Source organism: Cydia splendana, chromosome Z, assembly GCF_910591565.1.
Source record: "Cydia splendana chromosome Z, ilCydSple1.2, whole genome shotgun sequence".
In the NCBI taxonomy this organism is placed as follows: Eukaryota; Metazoa; Arthropoda; class Insecta; order Lepidoptera; family Tortricidae; genus Cydia; species Cydia splendana.
This window is the reverse complement of record NC_085987.1, coordinates 798464-824934: the sequence shown is the minus strand read 5'-3', so window position 1 is coordinate 824934 and position 26471 is coordinate 798464. Positions and strand designations below refer to the sequence as shown.

Genomic DNA, 26471 nt, shown 5'->3' with positions numbered 1-26471 from the left:
TTTAAATTTTATAAAATAATTACCTACCTCACTTTTTTTATAACAAATATATTCTAAATAGTGATTCTGATCAAATATAATTCTACAATATTTAGGCAAACTGGCCTAATTCTAGACTCCGGGCTTAATCTAAGTTATTCTGTTTGATGACTTAAGCCTGCAGGTGCCGCATAGCTGCTGACGTTAGGCTTCGACGCGATACCTAGGATATAGCCTAAGGTATAGCTCCGGCCATCTGTGGATAGCTTCTGGATACTGAAATAACAAGTAGAGATGGTTTCATAAATAAAAGCTCTACCTAAAGGATCCTTAATAATATTATTTAAATGATGAACTATATTCTCAACATTAAAAAAAAAACTTACAAAATAAACGAGTAAAGTGTAAAAACTAATTTATCAAAAATATGTGTAAAATGGCGTCCAATAGAGATAGAAAAAAATTACGAGATACGGGAAGAGAGAGAAGAAACACACCAATTATTATTTTTAGTGACCCTTATTTAAGATTCTTTCATGTTATGATGTCAAATACCTATTAAATATCATTTTCTGTAACATCTTAATAATATTATCTATTCCTTCCGCCTTACCATTCTAACGCTGACAAATAGGTCAAAAGTTCCAAAAAACTACCAAATCTCCTAATACAGGATGCTCCAAATATTTCTCCGGCCAACTACGATTTACGGCTACCCTTCGCAATCCCAGCCCCTCCCAACCCCTCGCAGCCCCCTCTGGCCATGCACGGTCCCAGTGCGACGATTAGGCGAAAACGGCGGTAGATAAAAATTTCGGGACACCTATATCAGGGAATTACGTGATTAGGGTTTTCGCTTATTAAATACTGGAGGGTGGGTTTGCTTGCGTTGGGTTTCGGCACCGTTGTATCATTACTATGTGTGACCAATATTTTATCACCACACCACCTTATTTAGAGTGAAGTATAGCACGTGATCGTCCACACAAAAAGAGAAAAGCTTTTCCACTTTTAAATACGAGCCCCAATGCATATGTTTTCGACACATCAAAATTAAAGTGATACCTATGTTAAGATTTACTCTAATGAGACTTGGCCTCCGACACAAGACAGCGCCACTTTTCTTGCGACTTGCTTCCTGTGCGACCTCTCGCAATTGTTGTTGTACTCGTATGTTAAGATTTAGTTAGTGGAAAACATTTTCTCCCGAAATGGAAATTGTATGAAGAAAGTTACTTTTGTTGACAGTAGCTATAAGTACTTAAGAAATAGAAATAGAAAAACATTTATTTATGACAAACAAACACAGATGACAAAAACATGTTGACAAATATACAATGTATAACATTTAGTGCAAAATGCCATAAAAGGGTCACAACTCAGCATGTAGTCCTCCCTCTTAAGGCTCTCTTTATTCGTCAAAACTGATGAGAAAGTTGCATTTTATCCACAAGAGTGGCAAAGTTTTAATTGTTTCCTCAAGTTGGCTGGTGGAATTGACTTTTAAGTGATGATTTTGAACACACTTTTGGCGCTATAGAAGCAAACCAATACAAAATAGGTCTTAGTCCGTTCTGTACGACATTAACTTAAACTAGGCATTACCATAGAGAAATTATAGTAAGAGAAGAGTGCTCCCAATCAATGAGTGAGCAATCTATGTATTTTTTTCTCTATGGCATTACAAAGTTAGAATTGTCACAGTTATCTACTTTAGATGGCAAACTAAACTGAATTTTGTATTGTGCAACTTTTGCATTGTATGCCACTGAATGGACAGACATTGAATGCAGAATGCATTTCTAGCTTAATCATTGTCTAAGGCTTTTTTTACTTTTGTTTCTAATTTTAGAAGTTATCGTAAAAAAGAACATTCGTTAGTAGGTACACAAATCTATTCTAATTCTTATTCTTATTCTTAAATCGACCTAGAGGCCAAATAAAACTGAGATGTATAAATGTACGTATTGTACGTTCAATTTGCCTTCTGCTATAAACTTCAGTTCTGCATGGCCCGACTACGCAAGGATTTATGATTTCAGCATTCTTTGTATGTATTGATGTATATAAATATTGGGTACGTTTGTGTTTTGTATTCCATCGTCAGCCGCGTTTTGTCAATGGTAAAACTTTCACTCGTAGGCTACCTATTACACGTTTAACTGGCTTTAGAGTAAAGAAGGAGCTATTATTCGAAAGAAAAAAATACGTATTCAGGTAATAGATTTCAAACGTTTTGGTTGTTAAGAATAACGTAGTTTTCTTTGAAATAACTGCAGTCACTTGGCTCTAAAAGTTTTAATACCAGCAATCAGAGACAGATTTGTGTGTCAGAACTTTGAGAACTCAGATTATTCAACGTTACTCCTAATTTGAACCTTATTATAGAACAATTAAGACTCATTTTAGTTCAACATTTAAATAGTAGATATGCGCTTTTAATAGTAACGTTTAATCTTCCTCTATTCTTAAAAGCTGTGTCATTTGTAATGCATTTTGAATCGAATGCTTGTAGAGTTACAGTCGAACTTGCATTAGTAGTGTAAGTAATAAAATGATTTAATTAGCATTTAGAATTTTATTGCGGTTACTGCGGCTTTATTATTGTTTATTTAATAATTATTATTCCACCTTTAACTGTTAAAGTTTTTAAGATGCTTTTGAAAACTTAATTACCTACTTACTGTCATTATTAAAGCCCTATCCTATGTTTGTATACTAATGGCGTAATTCATAAACTGTCATTTTAACTTATGTGTTTGTTAGAAAGGGACAAAACATAAATTAACTCATTGATGGTTTGTTAGGGTTCCGTACCCAAAGGGTAAAACGGGACCCTATTACTAAGACTCCGCTGTCCGTCCGTCCGTCTGTCACACGAAACGTGATAGCCAGACAGTTGAAATTTTCACAGATGATGTATTTCTGTTGCCGCTATAACAACAAATACTAAAAACAGAATAAAATAAAGATTTAAGTGGGGCTCCCATACAACAAACGTGATTTTTGACCGAAGTTAAGCAACGTCGGGCGGGGTCAGTACTTGGATGGGTGACCGTTTTTATAGATAATGGTACGGAACCCTTCGTGTGCGAGTCCGACTCGCACTTGGCCGGTTTTTTACTTTTATAAATCATCTATCATTTTGTGAAATAATGTATAAATACAGGGTGACCTAGAAATACGTTGATAAATATTTGATGCAATTATTTTTCTTACTAACACGTCTTTTACAAAATGTTATTCACAAGTAAAACTATTAATAATTTTACTAAAACAAAATATCTCTCTATATCTTCAAAATATTCTCCTTTAGCTTTGATACGCTAACGCCATACTAACGCAAACGTTTGTTAAAATTATAAACAATATGCCGCAGTTATAATATTTGTAATTGACTGTTAATCCAGTGAAATTGTAGAATTTTGTAACGTGGCTCTTCTGCGTCAATAAAATCCGGTAGTTCTGATTGTTTGCAGACTTATTTATGATGTTGGCCGAATTAATAATCCAAGTTTGTGACCTTGAGCGCCGAACGCAACTTTGTCAAAAATCGAAAAACCTGCGAAAATTTCGGTTTTTGTTTAGTTTTGGGTGATTCTAACCCTAAAGTACTAGTTTTTGATAGTACCTTCCTTAGACGTTTTTAAAGAAGACTAAATTTGCTACAATACGAGATTAGAACTGTCTCAGTAGATTGAATAGTTTCCGAGATAAAGGCTTTCAAAATTTAGATTTTTTTGAAATGGCGCTCGTAAGCTAAGTGAGTGCAGTGAGTATGCACTTTTGACTCAGGCGATGCCGCTTGGCACGATTGTTCCTAAGGTCAAACAAAACTGATTTGGCCCAGTAGCTACGAGATCGTACCGTGCATACCCCCCCAAAAAGGGAGGGGAAAGGTCGGATCCCCAGGTCCAATCTTTGCTATATTTCTTCCTACTCTTAGGAGCTAGGGCACGTTATATATCATTTTCATATAATTTAGGGATGAAAACATTATATTCATACTTTTAAAACGCCAAGTTAAGTGTTTTTTTAAAGATTTTTAACTTTTGACTTTGGCCATAATTACATTTCTATGGAAATCGTCACTCAATCCGCTTCATATTTTTACAAAAAAATGTATGAATGCCTGCTTTGAAGTGATACTTTATAGAATAAGGAAGCCCTAAATTATATGAAAATCATATATAACTTGCCCTAGTTGCTAAGAGCAGGAAGAAATATAGCCTAGATTGGACCTGGGGATCCGACCCTTTCCCCTCCCTTTTTGGGGGGTAGGCACGGTACGATATCGTGGCTACCGCGCCAAATCAGCTTTGTTTGACCTTAGGAATAATCGTGCCAAGCGGCATCGCCTGAGTCAAAAGTGCATACTCACTGCACTCACTTAGCTTACGAATTTAATTTCAAAAAAATCTAAATTTTGAAAGCCTTTATCTCGGAAACTATTCAAACTACAGAGACAGTTCTAATCTCGTATTGTAGCAAATTTAGTCTTCTTTAAAAACGTCTAAGGAAAGTACTATCAAAAACTAGTCCTTTAGGGTTGAATCGCCCAAAACTAAACAAAAACCGAAATTTTCCCAGGTTTTTCGATTTTTGACAAAGTTGCGTTCGGCGCTCGAGGTCACCAACTTGGGTTATTCATTGGACTAACATCATAAATAAGTCTGCAAAAAATCAGAACTACCGGATTTGACGCAAACGCTAAATGTATAATTTTACTGTATTATGTTGTAATTAAAGAAATTCCAAGGATCTCCACAATGACCGGTCGTACACTGACCGGATCCCGGATCCAAAGGTTTTCGAACTCACCAAGTCCGCCATTTTGGAAATGGATATAAGGTACCAGCGCCAAAGAATCGGTTGCCTACTATCAAAATTTCCATAAGCGTTCAAGTTTTGCGTCTATGTTCGGTAATACCATAGACAAAACTGCAAGAAAATAAAAATAACAATATTCTAACGATGTGCCTTTTTGGTACCTTATCTATTCTGTCCCCTGCCCCCGTCTAAAGCTACCCGTAGGTATATGAAGTTCATAACTCTGCGTACATACATGCATCTTGCCGCTCGAGGAAGCAGCCATTTTGTCACCGCCTTATCTGATGACCTGCCTGATTCCCGACGCACCCGACCGCCGTCCCGTATATCTTGACCTTTGAACCCATAACTGAAGAACAAGCTATATACTGCAAGCAGTCAATGAATTTAATTTCGGAATCATTTGTATTCGGGTTTAAACACTACAAAATCAACAGATACAGAAAAGAGATGTTCGATTGGGTTCAGGTCAGGGCTCCTTGCTGGCCACTCCATTACGGTGATCCCAACCTCACGCAGGTAGTCTCGCACAAACAACGCAGTGTGGCAGCTGTGACCACCTTCAGTGCGGGAAATGCACACGAGATCAGTTTTCCCGTCGATCGAAATGCCGCCCCAGAACATGCGAGATCCGCCCCCTTAGCAGACGGTTTCTATGGTGTAGGCTTGCGTGAATTGCTCTCCCTGCCTCCTATACACCCTCCTGCACCTGTCGTTGGTGTAAAGGCATACCCTCGTCTCGTTGGAAAAGAGGACATCCTTCTATTGTTCAAACGTCCAATATTCGTGCAGTCTGCAAAATTGCTTCCTGGTTGTATGCTCTGGCTTTAATTGAGGGCCTGTAGCAGCTCTACGAGGCAACATCCTCTTCTCCTCCAGCCTTTTTCCGATCGTAGAGATGCTTACTGCTGTTCTCTGAGCTGCTAGAAGCTGCTGCTGCAGCTCAACAGCGTCGGAGAAACGGTTCTGCAAAGAGTTTGTTACAATGTACCGGTTATCTCTAGCGGAAGAGCAGTGTTGTCTTAATTTAACCACCAGTCTCTTGGAACCGCTGCAGGACTCGACGCACTCGGAAATCGCTTATGTTGAATCTTTCAGCAACTTGACACGGCCTGATTGCAGCAGTGCCACCTTTTCAGCTGCTTCTTCTGGTCTGGTATCCATGGCCAAGGGTTTTTTTCTTGTTGTAATTGTTCAGTAGTGACCTCAGTGACCTCTGGAGAGCGAATGGCCCATAACTAACCTTTACCCCCCATTTTATACCCGTCCAGGATTGCACAACAACGAACTCATTAAAATCGGATCTCGACCCTTTTTCACAGAATAATTAATAGTACCTTTTTTAAAACAAAACGCCGATATTCGGCGATGGTCGTTTTACGTAAAATTACGATTTATTTTTTTAAAGTTCATAAATGCGCTCTCGGGTCATTTTCAGAACGCGATTTTTTTTGTGTCCGAGATGAAAATCGGACGGTAGCATCAGATAATACGTACCATTTATTTTTTTCATAAAGAAGTCACACTTCCACACCGCGATCAACATGAATTCACTGATTAATTTGTTTTTAGGGTACACTTAAAAATACTTAAAGCCACAAATTACTACTCCCGTGCCCTATCCGGAATCTGTTTTTGAGTATAATGAAAATTCCTACTAAAAACTGTACATTAGTATCACTTGTTGAATATTAAATACTTAAACTAGATGGTATTTATTATCACTTAGCATATAAAACATTAACTTCTTTGTGGTAAATAATTCGTGATCGATGATTAAATTTTGTCCGAGCTCGAGAGTTTTTTTCAACCGACGAAAAAAACGGAGGAGGTTCTCAAGTCGACGCGTATATTTTTTTTTATGTATGACTACGCATAACTTTTTACAGCGTAGTTTGATTTTGATAATTATTTTTTTATTGGAAAGGGTATACCTCGAAGTTGGTCCCATATAATTTTGGAAAAAAAATTCCAACCTCAAGGGTAGGAAAATAGGGGATGATTGATTTTTTTCACTCACCGATTGTAACGTATGACCACGCATAACTTTTGACAGTGTAGTCGTAATAATAATAAAAATTTGGAAAAAAATCCTACCCTAAGGGTGGGAAAATAGGGGTAATTTATTTATATTACAGAACAAAATAATAGTTAAAGTAGGATTATTAATATAACAGTTAATAGCTAAAGCAAGGTAGGTAGCTATTTTAAAAGTAATAATCATAAATTAAGCATGTAATAATTTGTATAAATTATAGCCACAGAAAATTATAAAATAAAAACTTTTTAACAAAAAAATTTAACCGCCGAAAAAAAACTAAAAGGCAATAAAAAACCGGCCCTAACACGAAACGAATCGACCAACAAAAACAATAGCGCACTGAAAAGAAAAAATAATTATTTTGTCTTCAATAACGCAAGTGAATACCTACCCTACAATTACAATTATAATCTAAAAAGTATGAACTATATTAACTATATACATACTTCTGAAATCAATCACACAAATCTGCGTATTTATATACAGTCAAACCTGCCGGCTTAGCACGGTCGCGTTTTTATCCCTTGTCACCATGCCTGTCACATTCTAACAAGTATGTAAGTGCGAAAGGGACGCGCATAGTGATAGTCGATAAAAATGGAACCGTGCTGAGCCCGCTGGATAAGTTAGAACTGGATAAACGAGAAACCTCTATTAGCGAGAGTAATTATAAGGTCCCGTCATTTTTGCCCTAGATTACCTCTATTAGCGAAAGATACAACCCTCTTTAAGAGAAAGTCGTTTATCCCGTTCGAACCTCTGTATCAGAGAGTGTCTCTCCCTTGGCCTCTATAAGGGAGAATCCTGAGTGTAATTATTATCCGTTATTTTTGATACTTTCTCATTTTCGTGGAACTAACGCGCACGTGGTGCATCTGACCATTTTTTTAATTGTTTATAAAAAAGGGTTTCTCTACCTACGACCTAAGGTCATTGTTTTTGATTCTTTTGGAGAAAAAAAATGTGCGTCGTGAACCGATATTTTCGATCAAACTTGCTCAGTGCCTACGTATTGATTGTGTAGAATGGTTGGTAGGAATGTCCAAATGAAAAATAGGTATTAACCAGTGGTATTAACGATAAAAATTGCAATCTGTTTCGAGAACGGGATATCACGAAAACACACACGAAAAGTAAATTTAGTTTCCATACATATTAGCTGTATCGAATAAGTAATTTCAGTAATAGAACATATCACTGCGACTTCTTTTTCAAACCTGCCTAAGCGAGAAATCTTCGATCCCTTACCTGAAGAGTGAGAAACTCGGATTAGAGAAAAACCTCTATGAGCGAGAAAAATATTCTGGCCCTTTGAGCTCTCGCTTAATACAGGTTTGACTGTATTTACAATCTGTTACTTTTGGAGTCGGTGCCGGTGCTTCACTAAGGTGCTCCAATTTGTTTAAGGCTGGCACCGACTTCAAAAATAACAGATTGTAAATACTTATATAAATACGCAGATTTGTGTGATTGAATTCAGAAGTATGTATATAGTTCATACTTTCTAGGATCATACTTTTTAGATTATAATTGTAATTTGTTGAAAATTTTCAAATCAAAACCAATCAACATCGCGCGTGAAGCCTGGACTTGTACTGCACTTCCCTTTTCTTGTTCTGTCATGTGTCTTCTAACAGATAATATAGGTACGATTTTGAGAAGCCACTGAAGTTTCTAGAAATTTACGACAGAACAATGAAAACGGGTAGGGCGACAATTTTTATCTAATTTCCATGGCCACAATAATAATTTCTGTGGCCACAATAATGTATATAATTTAAACATCTTTTCGTGAACGAGCACTAGTGTGACATAGCCCATTTCTATCTTATTATTGAGGATAACATAGAATTTCTGTAATATGCGAATTCGATTTTAGACGATTTTATTTCTTACGAAATCTAATTCCCATGCCTCGTTTTCTAGGCACGGTAATTAGAAATCATCATTTATTTTAATTATTAAACGCTATTACTATGGACGTTATATGTCTTTTAGCGTTATTTAGGTCATATATCATGGAACAAATACAACTGGGCCATATATTATGCGAATTTTAATGAATACATAGAAAATATCGCTTTTAGTTCGCTGCGAATCCACGAATGCTAACAAATTCTATCGTTAAAGCTTACGATTCTAATATTCAGACTCATTAAAAAACCAAAACAATCAATGTTATTCATAAATATTAGTAATATACTACTTTTAAACAAACCTATTTAAAGGCTGTCCAAGTGTTCATACGATATTCTATTATATAAAATTGAAATCAACTACGACGATGTTTCTTAAAGTCTAAAGGCTATACTAATAATAATCAGTTTGATGTCTTTCCCATCACGGAACAATGGTGTTCCGGACCTTTGGGAGGCGTGCGCGGAGCCGAAGCCAACACGTAGAGGCCCTTTTGACACTTTAATTAAATGTAAGGGGTACACCGAGCGGATGCTGCCCTTACCCGTGTCATGGGACGCACGCAGAGGCAGCACCCGCCAGGGTGCAAGGGCTATTGAGAGTTGATGGTATCTAAAATGAACTAGGTTATTGGGTGAAAGCGATGGACTAAGTAATCAGTTTGATTATTATTAATGATTAATACATTAAAAAAAATACATTTATTCTTATTTAATTCAGAAAGATCGTTAACTTCATTAGTTAAGTTTTTGAATCATCAGTTTTATTTTTGTATGATGCTTTAAAACCATGCAATAGATCGCAAATGTGAAATAGGTCATTAATAATCCTAAAACTTTATTATTTTACTTTTGATTAATAAAAAACATAGTTTAAATACGAATTTTTCATACGAATGAAAAATTTTTCACCGAGGTACCCGTATCCACAACTAAGGATTTAAATTCATCGCCCTCATCTGCTGTTACATTATTAAAACACAACGCTCCAGAGTGTTGTGGAGACCTTCATTTTGAACATGTTTGTACCTCAGATGTAATAAAGGCGTTTAAATCAATTAATGTCAAAAAAACTAATGACCTCTGGAGAGTCTCTGTCCATGCTGTCAAATCCTTAGTAGAAATTGTAGCGCCTGACTTGGTAGTTATATTTAACAACAGTGTTGATTGCGGCGAGTTTCCTGATCTAATGAAACATAGTAAAGTAATTCCTTTATTTAAATCTGGTAGCAGCTCTGACCCCACTAACTTTAGACCGATATCTGTGCTACCAACATTTAGCAAGATTTTTGAAAAATTAGTTCTTTCTCAATTAGTACGACATTTTAACGTTAATAATTTGATGCAAAATAAGCAGTTTGGTTTTACACGGGGTCGCTCAACAACCGATGCCGGTGTTGAGCTAATTAAGCATATTTTCGATGCCTGGGAGGAGTCACGAGATGCTTTAGGTGTCTTCTGTGATTTATCTAAGGCCTTCGACTGTGTTTGTCATGAAACATTAATCAGGAAACTTCATTATTACGGAGTTAGAGGATCGGCACTGAATTTACTTAAGTCCTACTTAAATGGTAGAATACAAAGGGTCGATGTAAATGGACAGCGATCACCTGGGTCATTGGTCTCTATGGGTGTACCACAGGGGTCAATATTGGGGCCTTTCCTGTTCCTTATCTACATAAATGACTTGCCATTCCTTGTTAAGACCCACCATGATATAGTATTGTTTGCAGACGACACCTCACTTATTTTCAAAGTCAAACGACAGCAACAAGCTTACAATGATGTAAACAATGCCATTTTAAAAGTAGTAAATTGGTTCAATGTTAATAATTTATTGTTAAATGAGAAAAAGACTAAATGTATTAAGTTTGTCACTAGTAGTAACGTAAGGCATGTGCAAACAAGTGTCATTGTGAAGGATGAGGAATTGGAATTAGTTGATAGTACAGTTTTTCTTGGTATAACTTTAGATTCTAAACTCCAGTGGGGTCCCCATATTGCTACTCTTTCGAATAGACTGAGCTCTGCAGCTTTTGCAGTGAGCAAAATCCGTCAGTTAACTGACGTGAAAACAGCTCGATTAGTATATTTTAGTTACTTCCATAGCATTATGGCATATGGTATTTTACTGTGGGGCGGTGCTTCAGAGATAAATACCATTTTTGTTCTGCAGAAGCGGGCTATTCGAGCAATATACAAAATGAACCATAGAGACTCACTTAGAGATAAATTTAAGGAAATTGACATAATGACAGTGCACTGTCAATAAATTTATGAGAATATTCTGTATGTACATAAAAATATTGTAAATTTTAGGAAAAATTGTGAAATTCATAATATTAATACTAGAAATAAACATAAGCTCGCAGTGCCCTTCACTCGGCTCCATAAAATTAAAAAATCATTCATGGGTAATTGTGTAAGATTTTATAATAAACTTCCAAACCATATTACTGAATTATCTATTAATAAATTTAAGAATTATGTAAAGCGTAAACTTATTTCTAAAGCTTATTATACCACACAAGACTACATGAATGATATTACAACGTGGGATTAATTGTTATTCGAAATGATTATTTATTTATTAGGTATATTTGATTATTGATGAGGAAATGGATATTCCGATGTAATACTATCTACTTCTTTTGTTACTTATGCTTTTTTTTTGACATTTAGATTTTATTCTAGAAATTCTAGACTAGTATTTTTTTATACAATCTTTTTAATGTTTGACGATCCTTTTGTGAAATTCTTAGTGTTAAATTTGATATGTATAATAATCCAATTTTATTATGGAATAATATTAACATCAATAAATTGCTCTGATAATTAGATTAAGATTAATTACGATTCATAAGAGCTTGTTGCTAGGCCTACATGAATAAAGTATATTTTTGATTGATTGATTGAATAATTCTTAGAAATCTAATTTCCGGGCCAGCAAAATCCAATTCCCATGGACAGAAAATTTCCCGTGCCCGGATCAAATTTTCAAACTGAAATATCTTTGAATATGTGTACCCTGAAAGTAATATTGGCTTTATTTTATTTTTCTATGAATTATCACATGACATTTTGTTATTGAAAGGGTCAATTTTGAAATATTGATAATCATATCAATATTTCAAAATTCCATGGAAATTAGATAAAAATGCTCGTTTGGTGAAATTGACCCTTTCAAATAATAGCAATATTGACAGGGTACAATGCATAAGATAAGAGCTACATTTGCTTGAAACTAATTTTCGGAGCTAGGTGCGATTTTTTTGACGTTGAGTGTACTATTTTCACTAGCTACATACTTCCTTCACCGTACCTGCACGAAAGAAGGCCCATCCTTTTCTATGAACTTGCAGTTTTGTCTATGGTACTAGCAAACATGGATTTGAACCCATTTGCCCTTAATAATTGTATGCAATTTTGAAAGTATGCAAACTTAAAAACCGACCCGCCTTTGGCGCAAGTACCTACCTGCCCGATTCGAACTTTATGATACGTCAATTAATAGATCGTGAACCGATATGGATTAGATGTGCAGTGTAAAAAGTAAAAAGTGGCGTTTTTGTTTGAAGAAACGTCATATTTGATACTGAAATATGTAATTCATCAAGTTTCTAGATATTTAATTAACGTATCTTAAAGTTCGAATCGGGCCGTACCTTAGTTGTACAATGTCCAGTCACCACCAGATATATCTGAGCGGCCGAGGTGTTCACAAATATATGAACAGAGCGGTTTATCGAGACCTTAACAGTCACACGAATCTACAATCTACAATACAACCGACGATACGCTCTCATATAAAAAACCGAGCAAGTGCGAGTTGGACTCGCGCACGAAGGGTTCCGTACCATAATGCAAAAAAACGGCAAAAAAAAACCGGTCACCCATCCAAGTAGGTACTGACCCCTCCCGACGTTGCGTAACTTCGGTTAAAAATCACGTTTGTTGTATGGGAGCCCCACTTAAGTCATTATTTTATTCTGTTTTTAGTATTTGTTGTTACAGCGGCAACAGAAATACATCATCTGTGAAAATTTCAACTGTCTAGCTATCACAGTTCGTGAGATACAGCCTGGTGACAGACGGACGGACGGACGGACGGACGGACAAACGGACGGACAGCGGAGTCTTAGTAATAGGGTCCCGTTTTACCCTTTGGGTACGGAACCCTAAAAACGACGTAACGTAAATAAACGATTGATTGTACATTGATTGATTGACATTATGAAATAACATGAAATTGGACATGGACATTCAAGTAACGTACCTATATCTACATCTAGTACTAGTTTTTGTTGCTCGAAATTGTAATAAGTAAGTACCTACAAAGAAATTAGAACGAGTAGATGTTTTACAAACAAAACTACTACTCGCTCTATTTTTTTTTCATAACGATAAAGTGTATGGTAAGATATTTTTGAGCGCATTAGCCAATCTTATAGGTATATCTGGCGACTGTGAGTTGCGAATGTGTAGAGTGTCAAGCTGATTATATCAACCGAGTTTGCGACAGGGGGTTGTGTTTAAAGGCTGTATGTAGGTTAATGAACCGATAACGTTGTCAAGGGTTCATTTCATACATCCTACATACCTTGTCTTGCTACAACAAGAGGGCATGTGTTCAAAATAACGACATAAAAGCATAAGGAGGAGTACCATCGCCCACACTGTTAACTGACAGTTCGTAAACCTTATTAGTCATTCATTACAAAAGGCATAAGGTCCGATGGACAGTTAAGAGTGTTGCTGTTTGTACGTGTTTGATAACTATAGTTGGTCAAACCAATTTGTCAGTCAGTAAGAACCAGGAAAACTATACTCATCCTTTTATTTTGGATGCTAGTACTAGTGTAAGACAAAGATAGTATGATTCTCTCTGTCTATGATTGAAATGCGACAGTCGTTTGACAAACTATACTATCTGCTAGCGCTTAAAGGGGCCCACTGATTAACAGTCCGCCGGACGGTATTGGCCTGTCAGTAAGAACAAAATTTGCACAGCTCCGAACAACTGACAGGCCGATACCGTCCGGCGGACTGTTAATCAGTGGGCCCCTTTATTAAGTAAATATCGACACTTTTGACACTGACATATCCGATCCATATCGTATCTTTAGCAAATTTGTGACGTATCTTAAAGTTCGAATCAAGCCGTGTGTAAGGGGCTCGCTGCCCTCATCGGCTGGTGAGTGTATTAACGAGGCCGTTTATTGCGCGCGAGTTTTTACAGCACTTGCGCAGTTCTTGTCCGTCCGTTCTCGGCGTTAATGTCGCGCGCCAGAGAGAGCTGCCCGTTGGGTTTCACATAAACGCTTTTTAGGGGCTTGACTTAATGCCCTTTGTCCCGTAAATGGGACAGAGGGCGTCCACAGTGCGCCGTCATCTGGATCGGTCTTGACCTTCGTGCTTGAATTCACTCTAATCTACTAGTATCTACCTAATAGTCCGCCGCCAGGTCTGCTTGGACGGCAACGTAACGCAACGCAACGTTTTCCTTAAGAGAAAACGTTAATACAGATGTAGTGCATAATTGTTTTCCTTCGTATTTTCTCGGAAACATTCATATTTGTCATGCTACTTCAGTCAACCTCAGTACTTTTTGAATCGACACTAACTGAAATAGCAAGACACGTTCGTACGTTTCCGTGAAAATACGAAGGAAAATAATTATGCACTACATCTGCAACTAGCCCTACGGCTAATTGCCGATACTTTATAAATAATTGACATCACACTGACGGCCACACCTTCATGGTGATGATTACAGCGTAGAATATTGCATTGACGGCTAAGGCCACTGTAACTTGACGTGTGATGATAACAGCCGCGTTTATTTCGTAATGTATGGTCTGCGTTGTGAGCGCCGTCCGCCGCATCGTTACGAAGAACGTTAGGGTTATCAGTGGGTTGCCGATACTTTATAATTGACACCACACTGACGCCCACACCTTTCATGATGATGATTACAGCTCCTTGGAAAACAGCATTGACAGCGGAGGTCACTGTGGCTTGACGTGTGATGATAATTAATACCTATTAATTACAGCTTTTTAAGATAGAGTTCGTCTAAACTAAGTTTGCACCGACTTGAACAGAACAATAGGAGTGCCATTATCATCGTTAATAGCAGATGATTGTTGTAGCGTAGGGGAAAATCAGGTGTTGTGAGGAGGTTGATTGCAGCATCCAATACCAGAGCGGCATCTTCTGCCACAGCAATCACTAACATGACGAGAGTCCAAGGGAGGAGATCTAGGAGGCGCGGAGTCTTTTCTGCCTAAGGTCATATTTTTATAGAAATCTGACATTGACGATGACATTGTAATAAACTATGGGATATAAATAAGCAATAAATTTACAATTTCCCGCAAGTATTCGACTTTTTTGTAGCCAAACATACTTATCACTTGTATTTTATTTACGAGTAAATGCCTACATAGTATTAGGTGGAGCGAATGTTGTCTTAATACTCGTACTCATATAATTACGTAACGAACGTTAGATACTCAAGGTATAGAGGTAAAGGTAAGGTCAAGCAATTTAATTTCAGTACCATATCTGATGGTGGCTGTTCATGGTTAATGTTACTTATACAATATTTACGGAAGGACTGTACTATATGTGACGCGGCCAATAAGCTCATTTTTTTTTAGGTAGAAAATGATGTCTAAAGTTTATTTTTGAAATCGGGAAAGTGCGAAAATTCATAGGGAAAAAGTTATGACCCCCATAAAAAAAATCCCAATAAACGGCATTTTCATGGGCTACAACGATAATCCGACTAAATGAAGTAGGTTGTTTGAAGAACGTTGGCAGCCATTTTGAAACGTGTTTTTAAACTAGTCTATATATATGTGTATGTATATATACATACCTGCTATGTGTAGTTGAGGTTCACGGTAGGTATAGATGGTCAACCAAATCTTGTCAGTAAAAAAAGGCACGAAATTCAAATTTTCTATAGGACGATATCCCTTCACGCCTACATTTTTCAAAATTGCCGCCTTTTTCTACTGACAAGATCTGTACGGTTACCATCAGTTTGTCACTGACGTAAACGCCGTCGAGAACGTAATTTACTTTCTATACATCCCGTTTGCACTAATATGCGAGTGCGAGTGCGAGCGAGATGTATAGAAAGTAAATTACGTTCTCGACGGCGTTTATGTCAGTGACAAACTGATGGTAACCGTACTGGTTGACCAAATATAGTAGAGATTTTGTGGAAATTGAAAAAGTAGTTTTATTTCAGCTATGTCTCTTTTGGGCTGTTGAAAAAAAAATAACCTCGAAGACTAAGGCGGGAGCTCCAAGGAGCTCCCGCCTTAGTCTTCTAACCTAACCTATCCGAGTCGGACCTGCCTTAGAAGGTCTTGCTCGCTCGCTACGCTCGCTCGCTTAGGATTAGTGGTTTTATTTGTGTCACTTTAACGTTTGAAAAATTAGTACGTAATGGAACGCACTTTTGATGGAACGTAATAATAACCTATGGAGTATAGTATGACAGTAGGAGAGCCTTCGGGAAGGAAATATGGATGGGTACTTTAGCAGTTTTTTACTCGGAAACCATGGGGTTTCGCACCATGGGGTTTGGTGAGGAGATAGCTTTTTACGAGTACTATCTATAAAAAAAAATTGAACCTTGAACTCAGCGTCACATATTGTACAGTTGAGCCATATTTACTGACATGACTACATTTTTACTTCTGGGGAAAATGCACTTTAGTTCGTACTGGGTCCCAAATATTTTGTACCTAAGTAGGTACACTGGAAAATGTACACTCATTCGTAATACCAAAATATATGCTTATTTAGATAATACGAATGAAAATGTATTTTCTCAACAGTGAGCGAAAATGTACAAGGAAAGCCGTAAGTATATAGCCAGAAATGCACTTATATTTTCGCGCCGCGCCTTGCATTACATTAGGCATATTACACACGATATAATATAAAACATTTATAAAATAAATAAATATTTATAAAATAAATAAATATTTATAAAATAAATAAATATTTATAAAATAAATAAATATTTTTTGGGGACAATCTTACACAGAAGTAAGCAATGCTTGTTCTATTGCAATGCGAGATATTGTCGCGCCAATCATGTGCTGGGCCTACAACACCGGACCCGGGACCTCCTGCTTCGTAGGCAGAGTCACTACCAACTAGGCTAGGAGGCCATCCAGACCAATAATGAGGTGACTGCGTTTACCAGTATAGTGTGCAGTCGCCCTAACATGCAATATTTAGGTAAGCGTCTAGTGTAACCATTTCACATTTCGTATTTCCGACTGGCGCGTATTTATCACATCTGTCAAACTGTCAAAACGAAGACATCTGTCAAAATGTCAAGGCTCGTTTATTTGCGTTTGGTAATAGATTAGTTGTAAGCCATGCCATAGACAAAAGAATACAGCCAGACGTCAATAACCAAGCTAGAGGCGGTGAGTTAAGTGTGGCAATGCCATCATTACAGACAAATTCAAACATTCACTGTGTGCATGTGGTACAAAGTTAGCTTAGGTTGTGGTAACTTCGAAGTTCTGGAAGAACTTCGATTGGCGTTTTCGAAGTATGTTGGTTTGCTGGTTGCCATTTTGGCTAGGCCCCCAGTGCGTCTGACTGACGACTGCACGTCCCTAGAAATCTCACAGAGAAAAGGCAAACCTAACCGGCTAGGGCTTACCCAGCAGATAGGTATGTAGGTGTGTTTGTCGGTACCCACTGTTATAGATTATTCATTTTATGGGACCGAAATGTTACTTTTGTCTTATTTTTGAGGAAAACGCGAATAGCCTATACTTCGGCCAGAAAATGTATTGGCTGTCTTGTGTTACTATAATACGGTTTGATCATAATCAGCATACAATTCCCCAACTACTAATTATAACAAGTATAACAACACATCTTTATACATATAAATAATCAATCGTATGTCGTAAAAAGATAGCATTGCGCTAAAAATTGAAAAACAAAATTGTAACAAAAGAAAATACGCATTCAATGAAACGTTAAAGTACATAAAGAGGTAACAAAACTTAAAAACAAGGCAAAGAAACTTTACAAATTGAATGCCAGAAAATGCCGCAAGGCATTTAATTTATCCGCATCTTTTACTTTTTTTTCCTTTACGTTTTAAAGCCTAATAGTAAATACCTATGTACTACGTTTTCGAATAGTTGGACGAATAAAAGATAACTCACGCTAGACCGGGCCGTACCCGGGCCGAGGCGTCCGACATGTCATTTTCTATGACGGCTGATCGGTGATCACGTGGTGCTTTCCATAGAAAACGAAGCGCCGGAAGCTCCGGCCCGGCCCCGGCCCGGTCCTTAGTGTCAGGCATCCTTAAGTAGTATATAAGCTATAGTTGATTCGTTTCGTAGGTAAGCTAATAAGATAAGTATATCTTAATAAATATATTACAGACGTGCTGAAAACTTACAAAGACAAATAGGTCAAGGTAGTAATTATTAGATCAGTAAGAATTTAAACTAATAAAATAGATTAGTAGTAAAAAGTAGCAATTTTAAAACTCTCAAGAAACAGTTTCCTTTTCAATCAATCTCTACACAAAGGATTAAGAGCGTCGCTTGAAAAAACACATTTTATAAAACACAATAGCTAATCTATATCCATTATCTATACGCGAACGCACCTGTTCAGAGCGGCCGTCATCTGTCAAAATCCTTGCGCTTTCCCGCCGAAACAACTTTTTAAATTCCATCACTCACACATCAACGACAAGATTTTTTACTTTTTAAAAAGTTCCCGCGCGCGTCTGCAGAGGGCTAGGGTGTACGTAGGACTGGCCGGTTTGGGTGTCGCGTGGTGTTTTTCACGCGTTTTTTGCTTGCAATCATATGTTTCGTGGATATTCGGATTCTATTTTTGATACGATACAATCGGTTGAGTGGTTCATGGTTTGTCTTTCGTTCTCGTGTTTATTTTTAATGTTATGGCGACATTATATAGACGTGGGGGATTCATTGCGTGTTCGTGTACTTAATAACGTTTAGCGCGTTTTCATAAGTTTTCGTTCTTAGGTATAGTATTTTACTTTTGTTTTTTTTTAATGAAATAAAAGTATTTTAGGATTATTAGTAATTATGATTTGTATAAGAATAAATAAATAAATAAATAAATATTAGGGGACATCTTACACAGATCAACCTAGCCCCAAACTAAGCAACGCTTGTACTATGGGTGCTAAGCGAAGATATACATACTTATATAGATAAATACATACTTACATACATAGAAAACAACCATAACTCAGGAACAAATATTAGTGTTCATCACACAAATAAATGCCCTTACTGGGATTCGAACCCAGGACCATCGGCTTCGCAGGCAGGGTCACTATCCACTAGGCCAGACCGGTCGTCAATAAGTAACAAGTAATTATGATTTGTATAAGAAGATGACATATATTTCAATATAAAATATTGTAGAATCGGACCAAGCTAATTCTCGAAGGCATTTGTAATGACATTATAGTATGACGATGTCAATGTTAAATTTATGCGATACAGGCGTTTATTTTTATGTAGATAGATATATGTATATTATTGTTTTGACATTAAGGATTGCAATAAATTCAAATTTCTGCAGCAATGTAGGTTTAATTACATTCAAATTACGTCAAGTGGGCGAAAACTAGCACAATGACCCTATAAAGTCATCATAAGCACTAGGTACCTACACATAAAGCGGATCTGTGTGATGAAGACTATCCCATGTCCTTCCCCGGGACTTCAACTAGTTATACGTACCTACCAAATTTCATCTAAATCGGTTAAACATTTGAAAAGTGACGATAGAGCACATAAAGCCTCCGCCTTGCTGAAACTGAAACGGAGACCTTCGCTAACGGTCGGTTAATCATAAGTAGGTAAAGGCATTACTTTAATGAAATGACATTCCTAGTGATATTGTAGTGATTGGAATGAAGGAATGACTGCAAGTAATGATTGTAATGAATTAAGTACCTATTTAGTTTAAATACTTATCTTGCAATTTTTTTATGATATAGGAAGCAAATAAGCAGACGAATCGCCTGATGGTGAGCGACTACCGCCGCCCATGGACACCCGCAATACCAGCTAGAGGGGTTGTAAATGCGTGAAATAATAGGCAAAACCTAATCTGTAGGTTTTAATTAGCAAAACATGACGTATGAGAATGACAATATGAATTAGGCATATAGGATAGACTTGGTGTTGAAACTCTAGGTCCATGGGGTCCCAGCGCGCATAAGTTGTTCGCAGAAATCGCGAAGCATCTGGTTGACGTAACTGGTGACCGAAGAGCTGGCGGCTACCTCGCACAACGTATCAGCATTGCGATACAGCGAGGAAATGCCGCCAGCATCCTTGGTACAATGCCTCAAGGGCCTATTTTAGATTTAAGCTAGTTATTAATTTCGTTTAGTAGTACCACTGTATATATATTGTATGTAAATAAATGTTAAAAAAAAAAGAAAAATAATAAATGTTATAAGAAAGAGGTTCACTACAATTCGTTACCGGCTTTTAAGATGGGAGGATGCTCTTTTATGGGTTGGCGATCGTATCAGTCCGGAAATACCGCATGCGACAGTTCATTCCACATTTAGCTATACTTAAGTATTGGATTTATGTCAATGTCATGACACTGGAAATTATAACATTACAATTGACAGTGTAAATAGTATAATGATTGAATATGATTCGTGCCAATAAACTATGGAATTCAATCAAATCCATACTTATTTATGGGTTATAAAAGGTGTTTACTGCTGTTACGTGCCTTACCTGCGGTTCGAGAAGTCACATGAGCTATACAAGCTGCTTACTGCCCTATGGGCCCGATTCGGATTTTGAAATAGACATCTATTAGACATATTTTAGACATCACCAAGATGCGATAACGATATGTTTAAGATCTAACCTGTCAAATTTGACATTTGCGCGATTCTGGAGATACTGTTGAACGATTTCCACAGGATATGACTTAGAGATCCAATTCACATCTAATAGATATCTTACTCTATCTAACGTAAAAGTGACATTGGTTGCCCGAATTGCGCTGCAAAAGAGAACTAGTTGATATCTAAACTATAACGTATCTAGAATGGATCTAGTACGTGTCGTCTCTTGTGAATATCTTGAAGTTCGAATAAGGCAGTATATTTTGATAAATAAGCCATCAGAACCCTTACCTACTGGTCGTCGGTCTATCTATTTGGAGGCCTACCCACGCGGCGTGTACAGTCGCCATCAGATATATCGGAGCGGCCAAGGTGTTCACAATATCTGAACACGCGCTCTAACGCCCTGACAATAGAGGCGTGTTCCGATATTTGTGAGCACCTTGGCCGCTCCGATATATCTGATGGCGACTGTAAGCTATATACTGCCTGATTAGAACTTTAAGATACGCCAAATATTACGACTAGATACGATATGGATTAGATGTGACAGTGTCAAAAGTGACTTTTTTGTTGGAAGAAACGTCACGTTTGACACTAACATATCTAATCCATAATCGTATCTAGTCGTAATATTTTGACGTATCTTAAAGTTCTAATCGGGCCGTTAGTTGGTATATTTACTATAAATGTATACTATATACATAGTTACCAGGGGCATTCTCTTTCTCTCTCGTTAGACTGCGTTTTGACCCGAAATTCTCCTTTAGTACATAACTTCTCCTTAACTAAGTAAATAGCATGAAATCATAATTCTTCTATTAACATAATTGTATTATGGCCGTTTAGTAATACAACATGTATTGTAGTCTGTAGAGCATTTGGAATTAGTGTAACTTTCATAATAGACAAAAACATTTGGCGAAGTTGGGGTTGGGTGGCGACTTTAGGGTATGTTAGACTATTTTCACGCAGCTCTTGTTGTGAATTTATTGGACTCTATTAATTACTATTAAAACTAAACTTTTTACACCACGCCAGTGGCAAACAAGCATACACACAGTATCCTGGTAAGCGGTTAAAGTAGCCCATGGACGATGGCATCTTACAATTAACACAGATTAATAAACTATTAATAACTCTCAACAGCAATTTACTCAGTTTTTAGGATTTCCGTCCATATAATGTGACCCGTTTCCATTGCTCTATTGTGTGCAAGTGCGAACCCGGGACCGCTCACTGGCCAGGCGCCGCTGACCGGAACCGTATAAACGGATTAACATGCTGACGGTACGGTCTATTGGGGCGGTGACCGCGAAATCGGGATCAGTACAGTTGGCAACGAAACGGCGGATTAGCGATCAAATTGTTTTATGGGAATTATAAAATATTGGGCATATTGAGAGAAAAGCTTGATAGGATTACTATATAGGTACATATACCTACCGATTTAACTCCCAGTGTATGTCAGCGAAAACTTTTCGCTAAGTAGTAAGTAAAACGAAAAGCCTTTTAGCGATTTTGGCATAAGTATAGATGTAGTGCATAATTGATTCCCATCGTATTTTCTCGGATGTTCGTGTTTGTCATGCTACTTCAGTCATCCTCAGTACTTTTTGTACCGAGACAGACTGAAATAGTAAGACACGTACGTACGTTTCCGTGAAGATACGATGGAATATGCACTACGGGCCCGATTGGGATTTTGAAATAGACATCTATTAGATATCTTTTAGACATCACCAAGATACGATAACGATATGTTTAAGATCTAACCTGTCAAATATGACATTTGGGCGATTCTGGAGATACTCTTGAACGATTTCCTTAGGATATGACTTAGAGATCCAATTCACATCTAATAGATATCTTACGCTATCTAACGTAAAAGTGACATTGGTTGCCCGAATTGCGCTGCAAAAGAGAACTAGTTGATATCTAGAATGGATCTAGTACGTGTCGTCTCTTGAGAATATCTTGAAGTTCGAATACGGCAGTACATCTGTACTTTGGTATAGTCAAAGTATGTACCTATAGGTACGTTTCTTCATCTTCAGCTATGCGTAGGGCTGATGGCCCGGAGCGTCCGCCAGATCCACGCTTCTTGCAACTTCCACAAGCAGGTGCAATGAAACTTGTTTGCAGGGGGGGCACTTGTCCCCGCAGCTTACTGTAGGTACATCTTAGTTGCGAAGTGCTCGCGGTGCTCGGCTATCGGCCTTCGCAATTAGACACTTTATTGTTCTGTGTTTGAGCACTTTTGTTAGCTGGTTCGATTATTAAACTTATTTTTATTACAAACTTTTATTTTTATTAAAAAAAATTAAATCAAACTATTTTTTAACTTGACATGTTCGTATGTATAAGGGTGGACTGGTGGAATACCACCCTAACTAACTTTTTTTACCAATCTTGCAAACCATTTTTCAACCATTTCCTGATATCCGATTAGATAAGCTGAAAATTTCCATAAGGACATATGTAAATCTGATGACAATGCAATATTATGAAGACATGGAGCTGATCTGATGATGGAGACAGGAGGTGGGCATGGGAATTCTGTGATAAAACAACGCAACCTAATTGTGTTTGGGGTTCTTAGAATTGTCTCGATGAGTAGTGAAAAGTTCAGTTAGCGATAAAAGCTTGTACCAAAATGATTTTTTTGCAATAACTTGTTAGTGAATTCAGTTACTTTAATTAAAGCTGACTGTACTCAAATCTAGCCGAACCTCTCAGGCGATAGTCGGGTATGAATAATGGCAATAGAATTATAATAACGCTTGGCACACCGACAGCCGTTTGTGGCTCCTAAATAGAACACACCCACACGCGGCGGTGGTTAAAGATTTGATTTAATTTATTTATACTTGTAAATTACAGTATGTATTTTATGTACGGCCACATATTAAAGGGTAGTTAGTATAGGTCCTAATCCTAGGGAGATTGGTTACTAGGTACGTAATAGTATTTTATACAATTGTGATATAATAGAGAGTTTTTCAGTCGAGTACCATGTTTAGGCAACGAAGCTTGCTGAGTTGCCTAAGTAAGGTACGAGATTGAAAAGCTTGATAATATCACTATTGTATACAATACTTTTTCTACTAGTCAACAAAAATAATACTTTAAACTAGTAGAATCATATAAACAAACCAAACCAAAAGTATACATCTAAGATTCGCGAACAGCCGCGATACCTTCATACTGGTACGGGTCCCGGCCGCCGCGCCCCGCGCCCTACGGCGGGCTGGTCAACGAACTCCTTCTCGTAACCCATGAGGCCCTGGTACATGCTCCGCGCTAAATTCAATTTTTAGACAGTTGTTTTCTCGATTTTGGCCACCGTAGCCTATGGAGACTAACAAGCAACACTAAGTGGTTTTCGTAGTCTATGGATGTTGCTATATTAAGGGTGTCACATGCGCGTTTCTGACTTATGAACCAATTGTTTCTACTATACAACCTAAAATAATTAATTTGAGCTATGGTTTTGTTTCGTCCTCTTGATCGCGGCGAGCTGTGATTGGTCAATTTCATTATAGTTGACTAAACTGTATCGATATGAATATTATAGTTGAGTTGGGAGCCCATACATTAAAAATACCAAATAGCAGTTTGGTATAAGAAATCTTAATTCAAGAATTACAGTCGACTAGTAGAAAAAAAAAACTCCATGAAAATTGGTGCTGAAACGAAGTCGCGGAGGAGTATAGAACTATAGTATAGTACCTACCTGTTCCTACATTTCTTAACCTTTTGGACGCCAATGACCGATATATCCGCAGCGCAAGTTAAACGCCAAAGACCGATTAATCGGTCACAGACCACAGAGCAACATAGACCTACGTGCATTATGCATAAAGTTCAATTTCAGTTTTGACACTTCGGTGACGTGGCGTCCGAGTGACTGCCTTTGTGTTTGACATGGCGTCGAAAAGGTTAATTAAACCCTTTAATTCAAGATCCTAATCTGATATCTGAAGTAAGTAAGGCTGCATCGTAAAAAGTAGCTTTTGATTCTGTGTTCTGTGCGATGCCTACAGGAATGACGCGAACAAGTTAACCGTACAATAAACTGTGTATGGGATATGACCCAGGTGCCTACAACACAAACTTCGCTCTTGACATGCGACTCATGCGAGTAAAGGGAAGTTTAATGTATACCCTCAAAAACCAGCGTCACCAGCGGATGTGCGTAACCGAGTCCAGATTAACGTTGCATTAAAACGATCTTACGATTAACTACGCACACAGTACACACTGAAACAGAAATATATGGCATATACTAAGAGAAAGGGACCATGCCCTCCGGTGGCCGAGGCCGAGGCCGGAATCAAACCGGCGTCTTCAGCTTATGCGACAAATGAATGTCCTGAGGGCCTACCGCGAAAACCAAATTCGCAAATTGAGGGGATCTTTGTATTTTACTCCAATGAAGGCGTAATGAGAGTGACAGAGAAAGATGTCAGCAATTTGCGAACTTCGATTTTCGCTATTATAGCCCTGACCACTATACCACCCAGTGGTACCTGTCCCAATTTCTCTAGTACATATATGCAATCTTTGAAACTATCTAGTACATGTTTTACTAGTATAGGTATATATGTCGTAGTCAGATCGTATAATCCGCCGTATTACATTACGGCTAGCCGTTTTCAAAAACAGGGGCGTTTTGAAATGCGGCGGTTCGACGATTAGCCGGATTGTCATTGCGACACGTTCTTCAATAAGGCGGCCTACGTTTAGCCGCATCGTACTACTATTTTAGATTGTAGAGTGACCAGTTCTTTCGGTCGCCTACGTAACCGGAGTTTGACAATGTTTGCAATTTAATTTATTTTTACCATGGTCCCACCGCACTACATGTGTTTCATTTCCAAAACATTTCCTTCACAACTTAAATAGACGGAGCTACCGGAGGGACCTATTTCTGGGCCGTTTGCCCCTCGGGCATCTGAAGCTACCTAACGAACCTAACCTACTTACCTACCTACGCTTTTTTCCCCAAAGTGTAATGTTTTCACGGACGTCTCACTAAATCAATAGGTAGGTAGGTTAGGTTCGTTAGGTAGCTTCAGATGCCCGAAGGGCAAACCGCTCAGAAATAGGAGCCCCGCGAAGCGGGGCTCCGTCTAGTTAAGTTGCGAAGGAAATGTTTTTTGTAAAGAAACAGTCCGACGAACTTCAGATTTGATGGACACCCCAGCGTTTGTCAGGCAGCGCCACGAGTGTTAAAAATGGGAACTAAAAACTGTCAAAGCGGCGGCTAATGACTCGCTGTATTACATTACGGCTGCTATTTAACTGATCACCAGATTTAGTAAAATTTAATACCAAAAAAATCTATTTTACCACCCTAAAATCATGAATGATCACCAAAATTATAACACCATTTTAATGTGAAATGATTACCAATTTTATTACATTTTACTATCCTTTTAAAGGAAATGACACCAAAATAATCATTATTAACCCAAAAATAGTCAATGATTACCAAATTTCAATCCCCATTTTAATGTGAAATGCTAACCAAATTTTTACATCTTGCTATCCTATTAAAGAAAATGACACCAAAATAATCATTGTAAACCCAAAAATAGTAAATGACCACCAAAATTAGAACTCCATTTTAATGTAAAATGATAACCAAATTTTTAAATCTTGCTATCCTATTAAAGCAAATGGCTCCAAAATAATCATTGTAAACGCAAAAATAGTAAATGATCACAAAATTGTAACCACATTTTAATTAAAAATGTGCAATCATTTAATATAT

At 37.5% G+C, this 26471-nt stretch overlaps 1 protein-coding gene across 1 annotated transcript in view; it reads right to left on the bottom strand.

Annotated features, from left to right (window-relative positions):
• LOC134804380 (uncharacterized) overlaps window positions 1–18779 on the bottom strand; it is a 71484-nt gene extending 52705 nt beyond the window's left edge. The window contains exon 1 of the mRNA XM_063777417.1: window positions 18440–18779. The gene's annotated coding sequence lies outside the window, so the exon portion shown is untranslated. The remainder of the gene's footprint in view (window positions 1–18439) is intronic.
• Window positions 18780–26471: the final 7692 nt, after the last annotated feature.